At 39.9% G+C, this 25,304-nt stretch overlaps 1 protein-coding gene across 1 annotated transcript in view; it reads left to right on the plus strand.

The window, feature by feature from the left end:
- Positions 1-226: 226 nt before the first annotated feature.
- Positions 227-25,304, plus strand: part of LPAR1 (lysophosphatidic acid receptor 1) — a 134,938-nt gene continuing 109,860 nt past the window's right edge. Inside the window, exon 1 of the mRNA XM_014782062.2 lies at positions 227-388. The gene's annotated coding sequence lies outside the window, so the exon portion shown is untranslated. The remainder of the gene's footprint in view (positions 389-25,304) is intronic.

Genomic DNA, 25,304 nt, shown 5'->3' on the forward strand with positions numbered 1-25,304 from the left:
CCGCGCAGCCCGAGGCCAGCCCGGGGGCGGCGGGAGCCGGACGCGCCGCGGCGGCGGGCGCAGGTAAAGGGGCGGGCACGGCGCGGGGCGGGGGGACGGCGCCCCCTGGGCGCCGAGCCAGTGGCCGCCGCGTCGCCTCCGCCGCCAAACGGCGCGCTCGGATCGCACTGTCCCGCGGTAGACTGGCTTTGTGGCCGTGCGTGCGTGCGAGTTAGTGTGCGTGTGTGCGCGCGCTCGCCTGTGTGGGGTGTGGGTGGCTGTGCGTGCTTGCGAGCCGGCCTGCAGGAGGCGAGGCTCTCCTGGCCGCCCTAACTAACCAGTTGACCGAGCCCCGGGAGGAAAGTTGCCGCAGCCGCCGGGGCCGCTGGCCCTTCTGTCCCCTGGCCAGGTCAGTGCGCCCCCGGGGCCCGCGCTCTGCGCAGCGTCTGCGGCCGGGACCCGCCCAAGTGACACGTAGGTGGCCTCCAGTTACCTGGGTCTGGGTGGGGGCACGAGAAGGCTTGCGGGGGCGCTCGAAACTCCCCCAAAGCCGCGTCCGAGTAGACGTAGACCTCCGGGGATCCCCGCGCCCAGCCGCGCGGAGCTCCCGCACCGTTTGCTTCTCACCGACCGACTGAAGAGTCTCTCTCCGGCTGAGGACTTTAAACTTAAGTTTCTGTCCAGACGCCTAACAAACACGCTTAGCAAGTAACTGGGAAATCTAAGGCAAGGGAGGGACCTGGCTTCGAATCGGTGGTTTTGAAATCGACGGGCTCATGTGGTTTTTGTAGGGCTAGTGTGTTGTGAATGGATTTAAAATTTATTCTTGCTTTTCTTTGCTGCCATTTGGGCTTTGATGTGTAAGAATGACGGCATCCAGGACTTGTTGCTGCCTTCAGTCTGGGGCCTGAGATTGTTGATCTCAGCTGCTACTTCTGCTCCTCTTTCTTTCTTTTTTGTTGAAATCTGTGCATTTTTCATAAATGTGGGTTTCCAGTGAGTACTCGCTTGTTAAAGTTTCACTATGAATGCGTTGTTCCCATTGGAATAGATACATATTTGCATACATGAATATTGAAAACATGTAACTGCAGTTATTAGAGCAAAATCCTCTATTCCTTCAGGCTCTAACAGTCCATGGTTTTTCACCTATTTGCATAATTTGTCGTTTGCCCAGCGTAAGCATAACTGTGAAACCAGAGGTCTGTGATTCAAAGCCTGCAATTCTGGTTAAAAGGCAGACTCGGCACTGGGAAAACTGCTGAGTTCTCCTAAGAAGCTATTTCCTTGTCAAATACAAGAGTAAGCCCCAAGGAAAAAGGGTGTTATACTGGAGTTATGGCTGTTTGGACAGAACTAAATTGCATTCACACACACACACACACACACACACACACACACACACACACGTATAATGCCAACTGGTTGTTTCTGCCCTTGATTCTCCAAATTCGTGTAGGAGTGAGCATATTTGTCCGAAATGCGAAATTGTAAATAACGATCAGCATTGTAAGTCTACTAAGGCTGCGTTTTTCTCGATACCGTTTAATTTGAGGATAAAGAAGCCAAGCAGTGAGAGAAAGTAGTGTGTGGCGGGAACGCACGGGCTGAGGGGCCAGGCGGGAGGACTGGGTTGTCATAATCCGAGCCCGACCGCTCGCCGCGTCCCCTAGCGGTGTGACCTTAGCCAGTCAGGTCAGCTCGTTCTCCTTCCTCTTGGCGTCCTCATCTGGAAAATGGAGGGATTTGGTGATCTTTGCTGTTCCTTCCGGCTCCCCAAATAACTAGAAACTGGTGGGTGGTTATCTCACGTTAGAACAGTAGAAAGGGAGTAAAGGGAAGTGTGAACGGGTTAGTCCGGGAGATAAGTGAGAGGGCAGAAGGGCCAAGAAAGTGGAAGAAAACCAGCAGCAGGAGGTGCCTGGAAGAAGAGCCTTGAGCTGGGAGTTGATTTTCCTCTGTTTTTTCTCTCCTCCTCCACAAGGGCATCAATAAGACTTTTTCCTTCTCGGATCAATCTTCCATTACCCTTATTATTTATAGTGTGTGAGCCTGCTTAGCCTTCACGTCGTCCTGGAGTCAAGGTGATCCCTGTCGTCTGGCCTGACCAACTTTGCATTTGCATCATTGTCTCTCAGGGGCTCGGCTGCTGCCCATTCCTCTGGGCACTCAGCGGATCTCAGTATCCCTGTGAATGATGGGAAACAATAACAGAGGCGGGAATGTAAGTTACAGCCCTTTCAACATCTTGCATTTTGAAACTTCCATTTTCATTTGAAGCTGATACTTTCCCAGAAGTAACTTGATTAAAAAAAAAAATGATGCCATAGACTTTTCAAGGTTTTAATGAATCTGTTCTGTTAGACCTATTGGAAAATTCAAAGAAAGTAAAACTCTCACTTGTTAAGTCCTTTTATACATAATGACGTTCAGTCTGAAGTTGGTGATTTTTAGGGCCAAGAATCTTATTTCAAATGCTTAGTAAGGAAAGCTGCCATCTGGGCAGAGTACACTGTATCATTTTCACTGGGAAGCTCCAAATGTTCAGCAAATAACAAGACTTGAAATTTAGTTTGAGGTCAAGATTTTAATGTCTGTGCTTGATGTGTGGCCTGTCTTCCTTTTCTTTAATTTTTTGGATACCCATATGCATACACACTTGAGAAACATGATTTATTTTACAAGTGAAGTGTGATGTAATAAAACTTGAACATAAGCTCTTAGTTTAGAGTCTGAAAGTTTGTTCTGGCCTTATTAACTCAGCATCATACGATTTGGTTTCTTATTTTTACATATCATGTTACCCAAAAAATCCCTGTCATGTTATTTAACTTTCTCTTGGAGAACTGTTATGGATGTTTTAGAAAGTTGGGAGAAAAGGAAGAAATTTTAATAAGCAATTATTGAACTCCTTCTATAGGGGCGGATCCAAGGATGATAAAAAGGAGGCTCTAGGGGCTGGCCGGTGGCACAGCGGTTAAGTGCGCGCGCTCTGCTTTGGTGGCCCGGGGTTCACAGGTTCGGATCCCAGGCGCGCACTGACCCACTGCTTGTAGGGCCAGGCTGTGGCGGCGTCCCATATAAAGTGGAGAAAGATGGGCACAGATGGTAGCCCAGGGCCAATCTTCCTCAGCAAAAAAGAGGAGGATTGGCATCGGATGTTAGCTCAGGGCTGGTCTTCCTCACACACACAAAGAAAGGAGGCTCTGGAAGGAGCTGCAGTGCAGGGGGAGAGATGCAGCTAACTGCAATGTATAGCAGCTGGATTGCATAACTAGGTGGCAGCTGTAGAATCCGAGAAGCTTGGCATGCCGGAGAATGGAAAATTAAATTCTGACTCTGGGAAAGACTCACAAAGGGGACTTGAAGGATGAAAATGATGTGTCTCTTAAAAGATGAGTGGTGGAGAGTGAAGATGTAGTCTGTATCCGGGGTAATGAAAGCTGGAAAGATACAAAGCGGTAACTTACGGGGCACCTCGGATATTATTTTAAGGAGTTGTGCTATAAGGGGTTGAGGAGGAGGAAGTGTTATTTAACCCCAAGATGCAGGAAGACACTGAGTAACACGTTGGGGAATAGTGAGGGGTGAAATCATTGAGGTATGACTGGCCTTTTATTCCATTACATTCCTTGTAACTCATGGCTAGTGAGTTTTAGGGCACTGCTCCCAGCTTATCCAGATGAGATAAAGGTTATAGAATAAATGAATATGTAGTTTCTTCTCCCATATTCCCCTCAAATTGATGGTGGTCTTTTGAGAAATTTAATTTAGTAAAAATTAATAATGCTATTGTGTTACAGCTGGACCTTGTGAGGGCTTTTGAGCATATGGGTTAAAATCACTCTCCAGCCACAGAGCTGACCAAGAAAGCATTTTGTTTTGTTTTGTTTTGTTTGGGGAAGGGCCGGCTAGTTAATGCTAATTTAAACATGACTCCAATGGCAACTGGCATTCTTGACCCTGTTTATGTTATACATAGTATTTAACTACAGGGTTGACTATTTGTAGCACAGAAGAGAAAGAATTATTATTAGTTTAGAAATGGGGTTAATGCTCTTGTAAAGGGTAGGGGGGATGAGAGAGGGGAGGAGGTGGAGAGAGGCTAGTCGCTGGGTATTGCAGTGAGGGCTGACACAACCCTGAAAATCCTTTATGATTAACCTCCAATAGAAGGAGCTTGCTCAATACTGTAGACTGATGCTTCATTAAGAACCTTCTTTCTGGTCATCTGCTTTTTTCCCCTAAATCTCTAGAGCTAAGGTGTCTAGCTCATTGTCTCTCAGATAGGAAGAATCTCTGTGGGATCCATTTGGGAGAGACATTCAGCAGTGATGTAGATTTCCTCTCACACCCCAATACCGCACAGGTGTCACAGGTGGGAATGATGGCTTGTCAGCTGCATGTCAAAGGTGGAGCTGAAATGGGTAAGTCTTCTAATTGCCCTTGAATCAGGAGGTGCTGGCCTACCAAGGAGACAGATAATGAAAGGAGATTAGGGCAACCGCTTTTAACTATCTTCTGAATACAATTTGAATGAATGATCCTCCCAGCAGTGTGTTTATCTTCTGCAGGGGAACTTGGGTTTGGCATGTTTTAATCAATTAATTAAGTTAGTTACCTTGAAGGAGCCCAAGGTTAGTATACTTTATTTCTTAGGAGGATACATGTTAGTTTTGGTTTTTTGTTTTTTTGGAGGGAAGGGAGGTGTGGTGGTGGTGGTGATTTTATTTAAATTCACTGGCTTTTTTTTTTTTCCAGCAGGTTAATATGATTTCAAAGTAGTGTTGTTGTTGTTATTGACTTATGGCGATGGGGCAAAGAAAATTGTCTTAATGCATCTGATCAGTGCTATAGAAACTTTAACCTTGATGTTCATATAAAATTCAAATTTCTTTCAGAAAGGAAAGAGGACTATTTTACTGCATGCGTGGATTTAGGTTATAATTTATTTTATTTTGTGTTACTGTTTTAAAAAAGTGATACAATGACAGGGCAGACTCTTAACTTTAGTCCAGTGCTAAAACAAACACGGATAAGCCTAAATGAGGTAGATCAGGCTGTGTTTGTTGTATTTCATATGGAGATAAGGGAAAATGATTTCAAAACCAGCCTCTTTCTCTAAAAGAGAAAAAGAAAGTTTGACTAGTAATACCTGGTCATGGATCTCTTTGGGGTGGGCTTTCCAAAGTTGAAACTGTTAGTTAAAGGAAATTTTGTTCCTTATGGCTGTCATGTGTGCTATGCTTCTTAAGGTTTAGGATTCACTCTACAGAGAGTGCTACTGTGAACCATTCCTGTTTTAGCCAGTTCCCCTTTATCCATTTTCTTAAACATCAAAACAATGGACTGGATTTGATTTCATGTTAATCTGCTATACTCAATTTTCTTCTCTGTCTTTAAGTGGTTCTCCTTGACCAATCCCTAAGCTGCCTTCATTCTGAAATTCTGCCCTAACAGAAGGATATTCCTGGTTCTTTGGAAGGAGAAATGGTTCAGGGGCAGAGGAAACAAGTTCTGTTCAACCGTAGCAGCACTTAATTGACTGCCTGCTGTATACCAAGCATTGTGCTGGGTACTAGGGGCAGGGAGGGGAGATGAATAAGGCAGGATTCTTACCCTCCAGGAGGAGCGTACAGACATATTAAGAGATGATTGCAATTCACTGTAACAGGTGTGATGAGCGAGATGCGCACATGACATTACTGGGAGCCCCAAGCAGGGGCATCTGACCCTCGGGCATGGTGATGGTGAGGGTTAGGGAAGGCTCCTGGAAGACTAGCATCTGGAAGGATCCTAGGAGATAAACCAAGAAACCTAGAAGAGAAGAAAGGGATGGAGATAGAGGGAATCGGGAGGTTTTCCATTTCCAGTTTTGCTATTGCTGGGTAAGTCCAAGTTCCTCTCTTTTTACATCTGTAAAATAGGACTAAGAACTGATATTATCTGGTTGCTAATTCTAGTTTGCATTTACTTGTTCCTTAATTTAATCTTTCTTTGTTCATGAATTCATTCCGTATTCAACAGATATTTGTTGCACACCTAGTACCATGTACTGGGGAGCAGTAGAAAACAAGACACATGAGGCCCCTTCTCTCAGGGAGCTTGCGTTCTATCATACTGTGTTAACGACAGACGTTCTTTTGACATGCCTGCCGGTATGGAGCATGTTTGTTGAGTTATTCTTCGAGTTCAGGAATATTTTCCTCAAACTAGTCTCCGTGTTTTCAGGTCAGTTAGCTTTTGCCTCTCAAACGAGAGGAGAAGGAGACACAGAGCCTGGTTTTCTCATCTTCCTTTTATGAACTTGAAATGTTTTGCCTGGATTTACCTGTTAGTTGTCAAGTCTAGAGACAGACATAGCTGTGTGTTTTTGTAACCCTGGCTTGCTTCCCTTTCATTTTGGATGTTCTTAATTGTGACCCAACTTGTGTTTGAGTTTCTATATTCAGTTTATGACTTGCTTCCTAGAATAATCCAAATCTAGCATTCATGGGAAGTCGGACCTATTCTGAGGTCATGCTGTCAGGATACTTCGCTTTGTTAATGCTTGACTTGTTTCAGTCAGTCAGGGATATGAACACAGTAGAAAGTGTTTCAACCAGAAGAAGGCAGCTGCATTCATTCATAAAAATATATGACTTTTGTAACAATTCAAACATTATAGACGTGTCTGGAGTAATTGTAATAATCTCCCTCTGCCACTTCAACCTTACCCATCTGATGTCACCCCTTTGTCATCAGTTTGTTACCTAGCCTTCCATACTTGTCCTTTTGCTTATTCAAACCTACAAAAATGTTTGTGTTTATATATGTTTAGATGTGTGTGTGGCTATGTTTATGTATACCCATATATGTTTGTATATGCATGTGTGTGTCTCTGCATGTGTCTGTCTGTCTGTGTGCACATGTACTCGCCACTGCCTCTATTCGCTTTGGTTTTAGAGAGGGTGTTATTGGGGCTACCACCCTGGGCTGGAAATTTGGAGTCCAAAGAGCCTGCGTGGCTCTTGAATTCATGCAACATGGCATGACTCAATTAAGAGTTCTTGTCAGAGAGATGTGAATGTCTGGCTGTTATGAACGGGGAACAAGAAAACTATTTCCAGCTGCGTGACAACCAAGAGAACAAATATCATTGCAGAGAATGTTATTTCTACAAGAAGTCTGCTTCATCTGGGTCTCGGGCGAGGGGAGGAGGGGCATTTCAGAGCACGTGTTTGGCATCTGGGAACCTTTTGTTAGGTGGCAAACAGGGCATCTGGGGAAGGCCTATCAAGCACTTCTGGAGCAGAGAAGATAGGTGGAGTTACTCATTATAGGCAGTGTCATTGTGGGAGTATTAAACGAGGCCCCCCTTAGAAGTCGGTAATCAGCAGGTGATAAGGATAGAATGTTCTTACTAAGGGAGTAACACAGCTGAATCAGAATTGCCTTGTGTTAAGGGGCTGCTTTGCCATCTTGGACTAGGATTTGTTGGGTGAGGGATTATTGTCCTGTCAAGAAAATGAGGCATTCATTCTGTACCCAGTATTTACTGTAGCTCCACAGAGAACTGCTTGCTTTACTTTCTAAGTAGACACAGGTGCCTAAAGGCTCAAAGCCTAGGGCAGGATGACTGACTTTTCCAAATTCAGCAGAGTCTGTTCTCACGTCGCCTTATCTGAGACCCTGTCAATTCAGTTTCATGCTGCTGAGATCTTTGAGCACTTCTGTGGTTAAGTCCTTATGCTTGTCTGAGGACGCTAAAAAATAAAAACAAAACAAAACAACCACCAAGAAAGTATGATTCCTGCTCTTAAGTAGCTCATGAACATGGAGAGCCATGGATACAAATGCCTAAGATCAGGCAGACGGCGATAAATATTGTAAACTGAGGTGTAAACACAGTGCCATCTGAATATCGGAGGGTGGAGAGAGCACCTCTGCCTTGGAGTAGAGGAAGGATTTGCAGCAGGATTCTGGCCTCAATGGACGCGTTGGCTGAGAAGCTCATTCCACACAGAAGAGTAATAATGACGGAAGGCCCAGGCGCTGCATGTGAGTGACAGGTCATGGGTTGTGGCAGAGTGGTGGTATGCTTTGGGTCAATCTTGAAGGGCCAACAGAAGGGTGCCCGAAGCTGTTGGGGACCAAAAAAAAGGGCATGTTGTTGCCATTAACAGAGAGAAGAGACATGAGAGTATGAGGATTGTTCCAGCGAGGTGTGTTTTAGACATGTCTAAAACCAAGTAGGCAGAGATTTTCAGCTGGTAGTTGGAAGTTTGAGTTTGAAGCTTAGCTGAGAAGTCAGAGCTTGGCAGTATTCAGGAATAATTGTTATGTCCAAGTAAATACCAGTGAAATTTATGTGATAAGCTGGAGAGAACTTGAGAGTGAGAAGAGTGATATATACTTGGTGTTTTTTTTTTTTGTGAGGAAGACCAACCCTGAGCTAACATGTTGCCAATCCTCCTCTTTTTACTGAGGAAGACTGGCCCTGGGCTAACATCTGTGCCCATCTTCCTTCACTTTATGCGGGACGCCACTACAGCATGGCTTGCCAAGTGGTGCGTTGGGTGCGTGCCCGGGATCTGAACCCTGGGCCACCACAGCGGAGCACGCGCACTTAACTGCTATGCCGCCGGGCTGGCCCCATACTTGGTGTTTTAACAAGGACAGCAAGACCTTTTGATTCTTTAAGTTATTAATTAATTATTAATACCATAGCGTATTAAATCAATGGGAATGTCAATAGAAAATATCATAATAGAAATTAACATAATACAATTATAATTCAGGAAATGATAGATTAAATATGGAGCTAATATAACAAGAAACAACTGTTGCAAAATAAAGACAAATCCGTGCGCTGTAATACACAATTAATCACGTTAGATTATCCCAGTTAGGTTGTGCTTGGTTGAAAGCAATAGGAAAACCTTATTAACATAGCAGCATTTGATTTTTACTTAACAAAACGTCTTAAGGTAGTTGGTCCCGGGCTTGGTTTGGTGGCTCAGCAGTTTCTTAAAAATCTAGTTTCTTTCCATCCTTTTACTCTGCCTTCCTCCGAGTATTGAATTTCATCATCAGGCTCATCCCTTATAAATAGCGGCTGCAGCTCTAGCTAGCCCATGCTTTTTTGAAATTTTCCAAAGTAGGAAGGTAGAGAAACGGGCGAAAAAGACCTTCTCCTTTTTTTTTTAGAGGTAAAATCTTTCCCGGAAATCCTCAACATATTTCTTATCTCAGAGGTCAGAAATAGATCACAGACCTGCCTCTGAAACAATCACAAGCAAAGAGAAATATTACATTATTGACTCAGACTCCTTCATGATTCGCCAGTTGAGACCCACGTCCTAAACAATGACAGAGGTCTGTTATCAATGAGGAATGGGAAATAGCTGTTGGATGTTCAGCAAGAGAGTCTACCTCAATTATATTTTTTGTGGATACAGTTTTCCTTATAGCCATCGGAGAATGGAGAGAGCCAACTCGGTTCTCTAGCTCTGTAATCCATTTAGTGATTTTGAAGTTATAATCTGAAATAATTTCACTGGTGTCTTTTCTAAAAATTGGACTGATTGAAGATAAATTCATCTTTAATATAGCCACCTTGAACTAATCTATTACTTGTCCTCCAAATCTTGCAGAGATGGGCAAAAGGAAAGCAAGAACTGGTCAGAAAATTGAGTATATAAGAAGAAGTTTAAAGGTCATGACAAATACCTCTGCTTCTCTCTGGTCTTATGACAATAACTATATGCACAAACCAGAACACCGCACGTGGAGGAAATGGTAGGAGGTTAAAGAACACTGTAAGAAATATGTTTTCATTATTTCCCAGTCAAAATTCTGAAATTATGTGAGAGACCTTCTATTAGGGTTCTCCGAAGAAACAGAACTAATATTGCTAATATGTCTCGTAAGGAATTGGCTCACATGGTTATGGAGGCTCGCAAGTCCTAAGATCTGCAGGGTGAGTCCAGAAGCTGGAGACCTAGGAGGGCCAATGGTGTAGTTGCAGTTCGAAGGCTGGCAGGCTTGAGAACCAGGAAGAGCTGATGTTTCAGTTCGAGTCTGAAGGCAGAAAAAAATTGATAGCCCAGTTCAAAAGCAGTCAAATGGGAAGAATTCTCTCTTACGTGGGGGAGGGACAGCTTTTTTGTTCCATTCAGGCCTTCAACTGATTGGATGAGGCCCACTCACATTAGGGAGGGCAATCTGCTTCCCTTAGTCTACCAATTTAAGTATCAATAACATCCAAAAACACCCTCCCAGAAACACCCAGAGCAATATTTGGCCGAATATTTGGACACTTTGTGGTCCAGTCAAGTTGACACATAAAATTAATCGTCACAGATCTGGTGAATCTTAAGAAAAATGTTGATTTCTGCAAACTTTGGAATAACCAATGTAATTGCACTGAAGGCTACTGAATGTGCACACATTCCTAAATTTTTTGTGTGTGTTTATGGTGTCTAGTTTGTGAAAAGAACAAAATTAAACACAGTTCTTTGGCAATTTTTCCATCCTCCACTCTACTTATTGGTCTACACGTTGTGTATGTTTAAATAGAAAAAAATAGAAATAAGATTCAGAGGTGAAGAAATCAAAATGGATCAGATTAGGAAAAACCAGAGGATAGGTGTTCATTCAGCAGTGTAGATCAGAAAGGTGGCGCCTGTCAAACCCCATGATTATAGGGTAAATCCAAACACAAGTGGACGTGGTACAAAAGCTAAGGGAATCCTTACCGTTCAGAAAAAGCAAGAGAGTGTTCATGCAGGTGGCAGACCAAATTCTACTGGTGTGTTAAAAAAAAAAAAAGTGTATCTTGGGGCCAGCCCAGTGGTGTAGCAGTTAAGTTCGCATGCTCCACTTTGGTGGCCCCCAGGTTTGCAGGTTCGGATCCCAGGCGTGGACCTACGCACTGCTTATCAAGCCATGCTGTGGTGGTGTCCCATATAAAGTAGAGGAAGATGGGCACGGATGTTAGCCCAGGGCCAGTCTTCCTCACACACACACACACACACACACACACACACACACACACACACACAAAATGTATTTCCATTTCAGATAATTACATTGGCATGTGTTCTTGCATGTAAGATAGAATAGATCTATTCTTAATCTTTTTCTTTCTAGGCCATTATGATGCTTTAAAATTATACTCATTTCCATTTGATAGTAAAAACAGTATATGCTCGTTTTAGAATCTGGAAAGTGCGGGAGACTCACCCATAGTTCCACCACTCAAGAATAACTTCCTTAATTCCATTTTGGGATAATTTCTTACAGTTTTAAAGTATTTGATCGTACTGACTATTTAATGGCATTCTGCTTTGTATCATAAGTACACATGCCATTAAAATCTTTCATTTTTAATTTCCAATGACTACGTAATAGTCACAATATTTAATATGTGTCATTTAATTAATCATTCCCTATCTCTGCTTGCTTCTTTTCTATCTCTTTTAAGGGTTTGTGCTTCTCTGCCCATCTTTAGGTGCTGATGTTCCCAGAGTTATGTCCTTACTCTAAACAATCTCCGTGTATGAACTAATCTACACAGTCTACTGTGGTTTCTAGGCCTTTGCCATTGTCTGTTCCCTCTGCCCAGAATACTCTATTCCCAGGTATCCGTATACTTGCTTTGTCATCATTATTATGTCTTAACTCAAATGTCACCTCTTTGTGAGGCCTTCTCTAATTACTACATTTAAAATTGTATGTCCTTTCCCATTTATCTGGCTTGCCTGATATTTTCTTCTCCATTGTATTTATCTTCTTTTGAATTCCTCTTAGATGAGGGAAAGTGTTATTTTTTTAAAATTCCTGTTTTATTTACTGCTGTTTTCCCAATGTTTAGTACAATACCTTGCACATAGTAGAACTCAAATTTTTTGAATAAAAAAATCAATATATTTACCATCTACTGAGCATATTATAGTAAATAAGATACAGTCTTGATTGCATGAGATTTACAATCTAGTGAAGAAGACAGCCTCTGAACAAGTAACTCCAAGTAATTCCAATCTCTGATGGAATTAGGGAGAAAAGCAGTGTTCTGTCCAGCTTAAATTCTATGTTTTGTGCTGATACAAATCACTGTAAAAATCTAAAACAGTGCAAGGAAAGTAAACATTCTTGTTAATACCTGACTTTATTGAGAATGCTGCCAGTGGTTCAATATGACTTCGCTAAATATTGCTTTACGTAAACTTTTGCATAAATAATTGGTTTTATTTATGGTGGTAATTGAGGTTTGTACAATTTTTACTTCTTGTCCGCTAATTTTTGTTTCTGTGTCCTGGTGCTTGAAAAGAGAATGATTTTCTATAGGTGACAAGTACAGATATGTTTATTAATTCAGCCACTATAATAATATTATTCACATCCTCTGTGCCCTGATTCTGTGCTTGGGCTGTCATAGACTGATAATGGTCCTTTAGTCTCCATCTGCAAATGGGCTTTTGTTAGTTTCTTTATAGCGGTTTCCATGTATTAACATAATATTAAATACATAAAGGTTCCTGTTAGGTCTTTTTTGTGTGTTTATCAATATAAAATAACCCTCTATGCATTTGGAACTACATTCTACTTTTTTCTTGATATTAATGTGGCCAATCTTCTTTTTTGTCTTTGTCTGAAATGACTTTATTCATCCTTCTGATGTTAAACTTTTGGTATCATTTTGTTTCATATATTTTTGCTTGAAAGCAACATTTAATTGGATTTTGTTTTAACATACCCCTTAAAGGGAAACTTACTACTTGAACATTTATTGTTATGACAAATGTGTTTGATCTTAATTCTTAAGTTTCTGTTTGTTACGAAAGGTACTATAGCCTTGTATGAAAAGCACTGGCCTCTTTGCACCAGTATTTAGCTGCATGGCCTTAAACGACAGAATGTCTCTTAAGCCTACAGTTTTTTTTTTTTTTTTTTTGGTGAGGAAGATCAGCCCTGAGCTAACATCCATGCCAATCCTCCTCTTTTTGCTGAGGAAGACTGGCCGTGGGCTAACATCCACGCTCCTCTTCCTCCACTTTATGTGGGACGCCGCCACAGCATGGCCTGGCAAACAGTGCCTTGGTGCGCTCCCAGGATCCAAACCCCGGGCCGCCAGCAGTGGAGCGCGCGCACTTAACTGCTACGCCATGGGGCCGGCCCCAAGCCTACAGTTCTTTATCTATAAAGAAACAACACACACAAATCCTCAATTAATGCTTTTAAAATGCCTGGTACACTGAACGTGTTAGCTGCCATTATTATCATTGTTGATAGGTTGAGTCATATGAAATTGTTGGTATTTGATTGCTTTTGACCTATAAAAGTGGCAATTTTGTATGATTCAATCTGATGTTATACTTCCTGGCATTTTCTTTCTCTATTCTTTTCTATGTATTGTTTGTTTCGTACATCTGTAGTATTTTGAAATGGCCAATTTTAGTTTTCAGTTTTACTAGTGATTATCTGTATGTTTTCCAAATACATTCATAAACCCATGTTTCTCTGATTCCCAAAGTCAAAGAGCTAAATAACTTTTGATCCCACCCCTCTGCAAAACAAAGAATTTAGTATGCTTTTATTTCTCTTGCCTTGTTGGCCCTTCTCAATTTCCATTATATTTATATATCTGATATATAATTATAAATATATATATATTTCACCTTATAACTTAAATTTCAAGTATAGACTTTAGATGTTTTTATTCTATTTTGTAATAAAATCTGAGGCAATATTTTGTATGTGTCTATAACTAGTTTTGACCCTCACTAACTCTTGGGGCCATTTAAGCTCCTTGCTTTGGCTGGCTTGAAAGGTGCCTCCTATGTAGCTGGGGGATGTCCTCATATTTATCTGGCCAATTGGAACTTCCGCATTCCTGAGTTAGGCTCAGGACTTTTCCTACATTCATCAGGGCATCTGCCTTTTTGAGGTTTAAAAGGTGCAGTGTGCATCTTTCAGCCTCATATGTTCCAACAATGTGCTTCTTACCCATACCTCACAGAGTGAAGTTAGTGGAAATAATGCCTTCATTTTTGGTTTTTTCCTCCTTCTTTCTAGAACTATTGCCAATTTTTGCTGTTTTGTGTACCTTCTTGAGCATTTTAATGGGAAGTTGGGTGGAGTTGTATTGGGAGATCGAGTGCAGTGGCTTTCAAACTTTTTTGACGGTGACCCGTAGTTAGAAATGGTCATATGAATAAAATGACAGTTTCATGCAGTTTACTACATATTGTAAACTCTATTTTTTTTCCAATTTTTTTTATAGTACATTCATTTTCATTAAAAAAAAGTGCTGGTCATGACTCAGAAGTTTTGGAAACACTGATCTGGTCATAAACTACACAGTTCAAGAAACACCAATCTAGTCTGTTGCTATTCTATGTGGAATTAGGATCGTTCATTATTCAACATATCTTGATTATGTACAGTATCAGTTCCTGTGCTAGTAGCTGGGAATAGAGTGGTGAATAAAGCAGTCATCACTGGAGGCATGAAGCGTGGAGTCTAGTGGGAAGGAGGATATTGACCAAATGTTCACCCAAATATATGCAGTACATACAAAATGTGATAAATGTCACATGGGAAAAGAACAAGGAGTTTCAAAAGAGATTAAATGGGGAACTCATCTGACTTTGGGGTGTTTCAGGATTTCCCTAGGGAAGTGATGTTTGGTTAGATCTGCAGAATGAGAAGGGGTTAACTCTGAAGGGCTGAGGTGGGCTGTGTGCATGTGAGATTGTAGTGTCATGGAAGAATTGAGTAATGGAAGCAAAACAGAAGACTGGAACTGAATGACACAGGGAAGGCAGTCCTTTTCATTCGATGAGTTGGCATTTTTTGTGATACTTAATGGGCCTTCCTGTTTGTGGCTTTTTTTTCACTTGACAAAATTCAAATAGGAATAGAAAGGATATGTTTTGGGGAAGTGAGTGTAGGTGTGTGTTGAAGCAGTTTTGTATTATACCAATTTTGTGTATTGTCAAATTATAATAGCTAGCATTTATTGAAGGCTTGCTCTGCATTAGGAACTGTACAAAGCTCTGTGTGGATATGTAGAAGTACTTTGGTTGGATTAAAAAATACTCATATAGTGTAGTTACCAATTTAACAATTATGCATAATTTGTAAGAAAAGAGAACACCGAAGTTAAGTTTTGGTAAGTGAAGACCAGATGATTGGGTGATTATCTCATAGCTTCCTGGTGATTTTTTAAAATAATGGTTTGAAATTACTGCTGTGTTAGGATTTTAATTTTTTATTTACTTATTTTGCCATGGTAGAATTTTAGGGTTCATTCCTCCCTCCCGCCCACTTTTTTTTAAAAGCTGCATGAAGAGTTTTAAAAGAGATATTTTAAATTGGAAATCTATAAAGACTAAATGAGACATGAGACTAATGTTTGAGGCTAATGAGACCATGATTAGATGAGTTTGAGATTAATGAGGGCATGATTAAAGTGCCAGTTTTCCCACTATTGTCCATGGGGCCATTGGCAGTACCCAACCTTTCCAGGCCTCAGGTCCTTGTCTTAAAATAGAGGACTTGAAATAAGTTAATGCACAAATCAGTTTCCGTGTCTTATTATTCAGTGACTCTATGCTTTTTATTTTCAACTTTGCTCTGGTTATTTAATCTTCAGAGAAATGAGGGTCTCATGCCATTGAGCTAATTTAGACTGACAAGCTCAAGCCCAGCGGGGGAGAACTCCAGGCACCTGCATCCTCATGTGTGTTGTAAGGTAAGGCTCAAATGGCACAAACACCTTCACAGTGGACAACACTGCTGACGATTCTTCTGGAAACATGGATGAGTGGGCAAAGATTAGGACGTTCCTGAGCAATCCTTAAGACTTTAACATCATAGTTTGTAGTTTGCCCACACTTAAAATTAAATTTTGTTTTGAACCTTTCAGATTCAGTGAAGATGAAAAAATCATTATCTTAGGTTTATATGATGGATGCTTGTTTTGGGGAAAATGTGCAGTATCGAAGTTGTTGTATATAATCCACATTTCATAAAAACCCATTGAAACATGATGTTATTTCAAAGAGATTTAAAGAGCTAAGGAATCATATGGAGGACAAATTCAGCTTCAATGACTATTCCAAGTTTAAGGCATATTTGATAAGGAAGGAGTTTTATGTGGAAGGGAATGAAAGGTACTTGGCAACTCAGCCTTTCTTACCAGGGTACTAAATCAGTTGATTCCAATACATTATTTTTTGTAATTTCAAAACTGTCTTTCAAGTTCACTTATTATAACGTAAGTGCTTTATTACACTTGTTCTTATTTTTGTGGAAAATATATTGGAGGAAAAAAGGATAAATTGCATGCTTTTTCTGTTAGTCTGAGCTCTACCTAATTCCTCATTCATAATAAATATTTATTCAGGAAGTCCAGGTAACTGTTGGTATTTTAGTTAGTGTGTTTTGGTGTTGATTCATCAGTTTATTTTCCTTTATTTGCTGTTGAATATCTTCTGCTTAAGCAGATACTGTATGGAAACCTGGCCGTGACCTCATGCTCCTGATTTGGGACAAGGCAGGGGCAGGTTGCGCAGGCAGTGTTTGGGATCAGGCTGGGCAGAGATCCAGGCAGGTAATAGGCACAGGTGTTGCTCAAGAATAGTATTAGAAATAGGTTGGATCAGAAGGGGTTGGAGTCATGGGGTTAGGTTAGGTTCAAGGCAGACAAAGCCAGGAAGAGGTATAGAGTGTTCTGATGCATGCCTAGCATTCCAGGGAAAGGCATTTTGGATAGCCCCAAGAGAAGCTGTGTAGAAGAAAATCTAAAGCTCCCCGGAGAAATTTTGTTTTCAGAGTTAGGAGCATCAGTTGAACTTCTCTGCTTGTTCAAGGAAACCTCAACACTGAAGCAGGGCTTTGTCACTATGACCTTGGGAAACACAGCCCAGCAACTCTTCAAGCATTGGCCACCTCAAAGTGGAGGGCCACGTATCACAGATTCTTAGCTGATTCAGGGATTTGGGACCTTGTCGAATACCTTTTCTAGGAGCAAGAATCAGTCCAGGTTTTATGTCTAAATGTATTATTTCTGCAAGAGATTTACTGTAAAACATATTTAACATTCTATTAATTTGGGGAAAAAAAATATTAACTCTGGCCAGTAGCTGTTATGACAGAGGTTAGTGGACAATTTTGGGCTTATTCTAATACAGGGGGAATGCACGGAATCATTTACCTACCTAAGTCCCTTTTTCCTTCTTCATCCTGTTTTGATGGTAGAATAACTCAGCAGGTAAAAATTTGTCAGTAAACACATCTTAAAGTATTTAAAACTGTTGAACTCATTTAAAAATATTTGTTTTTATATAAAACACCGCTTAGAATAATCTTAAAATGTTTTTATGATGATTTTTGAAACCACTTTATGGCAATATTTAAATAAACAAATCCACTCATATTTGCAGTTCTCTAATGTAATATATTTTTCATTTAATCATGTTAGTTTTATGGCCAATTTCCATTATGGTCAGTTTTATGGTTTACTTCTACCTAGAGGTAACAAACGTGTTTTCTTTCTATTGACCATTTTCTATCTACTGTTGTATGTGACAATGTAGGCTGAATCATTATATTTTTAATAGCCTGATTTATTTTTCATTTGTTTGCTGTTTTAAAAAACACTGCCCCCAACAGCTTTCTACGTAATTTTCTGAGACTGAATGGGATCACTAATTTGAGAGTAATATCATATGGTTTCCAAGTAGATTAAAAAAGGTTATTAAGAAAACCTTTTTAAATCACTAAAGTAATATGTGTTCATTGTAGAAAACAAAGAAAAATATAAAGAAGAAAAAAAGTAGCTATAATCCCCTCCTGGAGATATTGCTGTTGTCAACTTTATGGGCTATTTCCTTCTAATATTTTTTCTGTACATTTTATATGATTGAAATCCTACTGGGCACAATGAGTATCCTGTCTTTTGTCTAAGTGGTATATCATAACTAGAGGTGACCTGAATTCCAGTCAGTAGCTCTACCTGCCTGAACATCTTTGTGTGCGAGGCTTTTTCTGCATTTCAGATGATTTTTTTAGGGTGGATTCCCAGTTACAGAATTTACCGCCTCAAAAGGTAGGGAGGATTTTTATGATTAGTGATGAGGAATTATTAAATAAATTCCCCAAACAATGAAAACACTTCATATTCCTACCAGCAGTTTGAGAAAACTTTAAAGATGGAAATTTGTATGAAAGAAATATGGATTTGTAGAACCTGGGAAATGATCAGAGCAGTGGGAAGCTTTAATAATAGACCTGGATGACACTGAGTGGGACTGACTCCCCTCACTAGAGGATGTGCTTCTCTCCACTGTGGTGAGATCCTTCACTCCTCCACAGTTTCGTATTCTAACAAGAGAGCATCTTCTTTGAGGCTTCTCAAAGTCTGTACCCTTTGAGTGTGCAGATTTTATTATGCCATAAAATATTTTGGTTTTAACTGCATTCACTGCATCAGCTGATTATGGAATATTCCTAGTTAATATGCTTCTGTGAAAGAACTGGTTAATAGAAAATGGAACAAGTACTCTAAAAATGGATAGCAAAGAGTTAAAAACTTAATAGTATTTATACTTGTACTTGTTTAGTGTGTGTTCCTCATATTAGTCCCCATAAGCTTTATTTTCTTCCAGATGCCGTTGGTATTGAGACCAGGGACTACTTTTGCTCTTACGGGGAAATTAAGTTAGCTTCCTAAAGAGGTAATTTACCATTTCATCCATAACTGGAAGTAATCTCATGTAATATAATTCAATTTGATATTCAATTAATGGTCACTTATTAGACTCTGGAGATACAAAGATAAGTAAGATGGAGGCCTTGTCTTAAAAAAACTCACAAACAGTAGAAGAGGGAACTAAATGAAAATACTGTGTGATAAGCGCAGTGTTAGAAGTTAGTTACTTGTGTATTTCCCTACTGAAGATAAAGAATTTTAAGAAGCACAGGAAGGAAATGCAGGAGAACGTGAGAGTGTGAGTTTAAGCAGAGACCAAGACTGAGGGTCCACCTCAGGGTCCTAGCTGTGGAGTAGAAAAGGGCCACATATTTCACTGTCCTTCCTAGTAGTTGACACGAAGAGGGGCCACAATCAGCTGTATGATCCAGAGAGCCTATGAGGATAAGGACTGAACAAGGGGCACAACTCTCCATGGTGCTGGGAGGAGAGAGGATTTTATCTATGGTTCTTTAGACATTAGATGTGTTAATGTAATGAGCAACGTCTCCAAATACAATCTTTACAGCGAATATAACAGTGAGGTTTAAAAACATAATGTTGCTCAATATAGGTCAATGGCAGGATGCCGGAGCTTATCTCAGAAAAGCAGTTCTGTGAGAGCCAAAGCAAGAGCATTCAGACAAGTAGCTCTTTGCTGGTACAGCTCTGTCCAAGGATAGACGTTCCACTTTCCTTGTGGAATGATAGGCTAGATACAATTTCAGGGTGTTGCCTATGAATGTTATTTCTCAAAAAAGAATATTTTTGGTGAGGACTGAGTAGGAGTAAGTTCAAGGTTATACAACGCAACACTCGGTCCTTTCCCTGTACTTAAGTGTGGATCTCTGTGCTTCAAGTGTCAGCCCCACTGAGGGTGGCATGAACAGGGATCAGCCAATAACCACAGGTATTTGTTCTGTAGTCTTTTCACTTCAAGGAGTAGAAGGAAGAGAAATGAAGGCTCTGACATTTTATGTCTTTGGCCAGAGTTTGCAAAACTGGCAGTCTGTGTGCTAAATGAATTGGTAGGGAAGGGCAGAACTTAAAGAGTCTTCTTGCCTGATGTGCACTGATTTCTCCATGATGGATGTGAAAGTTATGGAGTTGATTTGAGAGGATTAAAGGCTTAGAAGAGATACCGTGAGAAATGGAAGAGAATAGAGAGAAATGACAGCATTAATGACTGCTGTTGTGGGCTCTGCTGAGATTAGAATACGTCGATTAGTGGTGACATCTTCATCTTGTCCTCAAGTTTTCTCCATGGGGCCTCTGGAAGCTGTGAAAGGGAGCAGAACGGGCAGTTTGGAGTTTAATCAGAATTGGGGTGTCAAAGAGCAGAAAGGAGTGTGGTAGGTGGCGGGCTGGTGTGAGGGGAGCTCCCAGGGTGGACTGTGGCATTTAGGCTGGACATTGTGAGAACTGAGGCTGGACAGGGCTGATGCACAGAGGAGGCAGGAAGCTGGATGATTGGACATCCAAGGGCAGATATAGTGTTATATGAGTGCAAACAGCTGTGTGGATGTAAAGTTCCAGTTGGAAAGGGGAATTTTGAAGGTCACAGAGCAGCTCTGGGTAATGAGGGGCTAAACAGAGAGGTCAGACTTTCGGATATGTTGAAATTGCCCTTGATAATGACTTGCTTGATGACTGAGTTGTTTGGAGGAGGGAATGGAGAGTAGGGGGGATTTACGAGGTAACCTTTAAGGTCCCTTCCAGCCTCATGATTTAACAGAATGGCATTTTTTGAGTCACTGCTTTCTTTTTTTTTTTTTTCTTTCTTTTGTTGTTTTGGAACCAGCGTAGTAGAGCAATCTGGAAAGTAACCATTTAACAATTCCATTTTTATTGATCCCATTGTAATTGTAAATGTTTGACAGATTATGGCCTCTTTAAATGCCTTTGGAGTCCATTAATGCATGTTTCACAGAGTTCACACAGGGTGAAGTGGTACACTGGTCAGAAAATTCTTCCCTATTTGTCACTGGTCTGTCTCCCCCAAACAGGCTTCTGAGGCCTATAATGGGCAATTATGACAGGAAGGAGAGGCATTACTGAAGTTGTTTTTAAGGTAACATTAATTGGATTCATCTTTTGCCGCATGGTAAGGGTCATCCTTATTACATTTACCATTTTGGGTTTGGAGTTTTGCCTCTTTATTGTGGATTTGTTGGTCCTGGGCATTTTTAAATTTAGTATTGCGGTAGGATGTTTTGTCTGCAGCTTACATCTGTATTTGGAACTAGAATGAAGTGTAGTTTTTTAAAGCAAGGACCCAAAACAATGGAAAGAATTGTAAGAACACATTATGTGTTCAGTATTAGGATTGCTTCTTGATGTTTGAGGAAATAAATTTGATCCCCATCCCGAAATAGAAAAATGACTTGAATTTTTGTTGTTGTCTTGTTGCAGCAAATGCAGATATCAACTACTTTGATTGTGAGTTTAATTATTTGGGGAAGAACGTTTTCTGAATTGCATAAAGCCTAGTAGTAATACAAGAAAACTTGAAAAATAAAATTGTAAGAGTGAAACTCCAGAACTTTCACAAAGGTACAGGCTGAATCAGACTGGTGTGTCCTGTACAGTCACAGGAATTCCCCTTCTTTGTTGCTTGGGGTTTTCCTTCCTTCTTTCTCTCATTCTTTGCCTTCCTTTTCCTCTCCTCTCTTTTGGCAGCTTCCTCCAAATTGGACAGTTTCTCAGCTTTTTACCACTTACCTCCAGGGATGAGGTCTGAGTGAATAATTGCTCTAGGCTATTTATTTTCCCCAATTCAGCACCATCTAATACTCTGCTCCTCTCCTCCTCCTACTACATCCCAGATACCATTCTCCTCTGTAGGGACAAGTTTGGACTGGAAATAAAAGAAGGGATTACTAGAACTTGGTTCTAATCCCAGTTTAACCATGAATTGAAACCAACAGAGATTGTACTATTATTTTGTTTCTGCCTTTGTGGACTGCTGGGAGAGAGAGAGGGAATTTGTGTGTGGTAAAGCAATAACAATTTGGCAATCATGGGGTAGGTCATTGGGTCTCATCTTTTACTTTGCATCAGAATCACCAGAGAGTATTTTTAAAATGCAAAGTCCTGGACCCTCTCACACATTGATTCAGGCAATCTGGGAAGGATCCAGGACTCTGCATTTCTAACCAGCTCTACCGGTGGACCACATTTTCTTTGACAAACACTGGATTTGGGGACTTGAATTTTTATAATTTTCAGTTCATAGTAACAGCATCTTTTCAAAGCTAGACCCATTTGGAATGGCTGTTGTAACAAACTATACACTTTATTTCATTATAGTCTGTTCTCTAAACACCTCGTATCTGAAAATTTAGGTGAGAGCAAATGAGATGTTGGTTTCCTCGTATTCTAGGTTGGTCAGAACCACCCAGCAAGGGTACTGTATTGTGTTTTAGGTGCTGTTCTTTAAGAATGGTAGTGTTCTCAGTGGAAAGTGAAAAGGAGCTGTAAAGGATCTGTGAAATAGGAATTATGAGAGAGGAAAGAAAGAAACAGGTGACCTGATTTCTATCTTCATCTGCCTGATACACCTTCAAGTGTTTGAAGGATGAGATTCAGTTTGATTACAGAAGAGCAGCCGGGTCCCATGGATGGGCTTTTTTTAGTCCAGTTGATTTGAACTACATGTGAGAGAATTTCTAGTGAGCAGCCTGCCCAAGGACTTCATGGCCTTGGAAGGTAGTGAGCTTCCTGTCACTGGAAGTGTTCCAGCAGATCTGGGGAATGTAGATGAGATTAAAGCACTGGATAAGAGGTAGAACTAGATGACCTCAGAAATTTCCTTCCAATTGTGAGATGCTATGAATTTTATGAACAGCACACTTAAAAGTTTTAGGACACTATACAAGAATCCAAGGTTAAAATAAGACTAGGTAAACTATAGTTGGTAAACTAAAATAAGACTAGGGAAACACGCATGCACACGAATGATAAATGCCAGGCTAGTTTGGGGTTGCCTTTGAAGGTTATTATCTGCAGGTGTAGAAGCTCTTAGTTTTAGCTTGTAATGTTTCTAGAAGTGAAGTGCTCACTTGAACCGTCTTTGATTTGATGTTTATACATCAGGTCTGCTGTGAATTTGGAAAGCACTGCAAAATCACTCCTTTAAAGTTCAAGAGGAAGGCTGGATAGAATGAATGAGAAGTTTTCTCCTGATATTTTGTATTCTTTTTCTTTGGCTAGCGAGCTGCCTTCAGAGATCTGCTTATGGAAAGAGAGGGAAAGCCATGACATTTCGTGTGAACTCAACTAGGCAATATGAGGTTTTCCTATCATTAGCTAATAATATATATTTAAAGTCACATGAAAGTATGTTGCCTATGGTCTGAATTTTTAATCCTGAATAAATTGGAGATTAAAATCTGTGGTTTCTAGTTCAAGGATATTGTACACAAACACACAAATCATATATCTGATGTGGATTTTGATGTCATTAAGAAGAGAAGTGGTAGCAGCCAAGCATTATTAGCTTTGACCCCTTTTCTTGGTTGCATTGGTCTTTTCCTCTAATGTTGAAAGGCCATAGTAACTGTTGACTTTCCCCCTCTAACTGCCAATAAATGTAAATTTTAGCGTGTTTTGAGATGGATGGTTTTAGCCCCTATCTTATTTTCCTGGTTCTCTTGCTTCCACTGCTCTGATTCCCAAGACTAAAATTGAGGCCAGATGTGTGTCAACATTGGAAACTCTGACTGGCCCTCTTGTTCTCTCCATCCCCAGATGTTAATGCGAGAAGGAAACTGTGGCACCAGGGACAGCCACTGTTTGCATTCTTCTATTATCTCTGCCTAGTATGACCCTGCAGGTTCTGTATGAGATATGCACATATTTTTGTTCTGTGCTTTAAAATTTTAATATTTAAAGGCAACAGTTTCCCGTAACGTTATAAGTCTCTGCAAACATCACATATAAACATATGGATATGCTGCATATTTGTTTTCAGTTTTGATTATTTTAAAATGGGGTTTTCTTGCACAAAGGTTTACCCAGAATTCTAAGACTGAGTGACCTACCTGTGTAACCACATGCATATGTTAAAAATTTTTTCTCAATTGTGAAACAACAAATAAAAATGTGTAAAATGTAAACAATATAAGCAAAATAACAAATGAAAATTTGTAAAATATAAAAATTATAAATCATGTAACTTAGCATCCACAATAAAACCACTATGTATTAATGTTTTAAAATACCAACTCTTTTTCTCCCTGTATTTATACATATAATTTGTTTGGTCATTGATTAGAAAATGTAGGTAAAAATTATCCAAGTTGTTACAAACTAAAAATATTAGCTCTTAACATTTTTGGTATATATCTCTTCATATACTCAAATACATTGATATGCTCAATATTATTTTCTTATAATTTTTAGTAACTTTTCTTATCATAAAAGTGATATTTATATAATTCAACCCCTGGAAAAGATAAAAAGCATAAATCAAAAATTGACAGAAACCTTTCCACTTAAAAATAAATAAACTAACCATTTTTTACCAATTCTTTCAAGTATGTACACATGTCTATAAACTCACACATTTTGAAAAATAAGAATACTAGAGTATGTATTGCTTTGTGGTTTGTTTTTTGTGTGTGTGTGGTTTGGTGTTTTTAACTTAGGAATGTATCAAGCATTTTTTTTGCATCAATAAATGCTCTATTAAACTTGTTTGGGTATGGATTTCTTTTTACTGATCTTGCTGGTTCCTGAATCTGAGGATTCATGTTGACCACCAATTCTGGGGGATTTTTGTCCATTATTTCTTTGAATAACAGTTTACTTCTATCAGTTCTCTGGTACTGGGTTTCCATTTAGATGATTATGAGACTTTTTTTTTTTTTTTTTTTACTATCATTCCTGCCTCTGAACCTCACTTCCAAATTTTCGTCTCTGTGCTTCTGTCCTATGTTCTGTGTAATTTTTTGTAACAACGGTCTTGTTTACTAATTTTCTCATCAGCTGCACTTAATCAGGTATTTATCTTACACGTTGAGTTTCTAATTAGAAATACTATGCTTTAGATTTCTACAAACTCTGGATCTTTTCCAAGTTTGTGTGTGTGTGTTTTTTGAAAATATATCATTCTTTTAGTATAGCCTCTTATTGTTAAACATATTAAACATTTTTATTTTACAATCTGTGTCTGATAATTCCATTATCTGTAGACTTTGTAGATCTAATTCTGCTATTTGTTATACTTGTATGTGTTAGCTTGCTTCCTCATGTGTTTTGTGATTTTTTTTTTTGAGTTCATGTTTCTTAGGAACTTTTTCTCTAGGAATTCTTTGAGAACTTAAGTTGAATCAGTTCAAAAAGAACTTGTATTGGCTTCTTCTGATGCCTTAAAGGCACCATCAACTCATATCCTCATCAGTTTGAATATTTAGCTTGAGTTTTATTGGTGGCCACACAAATTGTGTGAATTCAGTCCCCCAATCTATTAAGGGCAAGTGTCTGGATATAAATTGTCAGGGGAGACTCCTTCCTACCTGGATCCAAGTCTGAGACAGTCAGTTTCCTTACCCTTTCCCTATGTGACATGGGTTGGTTTTTTTCC

Source organism: Ceratotherium simum, chromosome 29 (genome assembly GCF_057802395.1).
Source record: "Ceratotherium simum simum isolate JZ-2026a chromosome 29, ASM5780239v1, whole genome shotgun sequence".
Classification (NCBI taxonomy): Eukaryota; Metazoa; Chordata; class Mammalia; order Perissodactyla; family Rhinocerotidae; genus Ceratotherium; species Ceratotherium simum.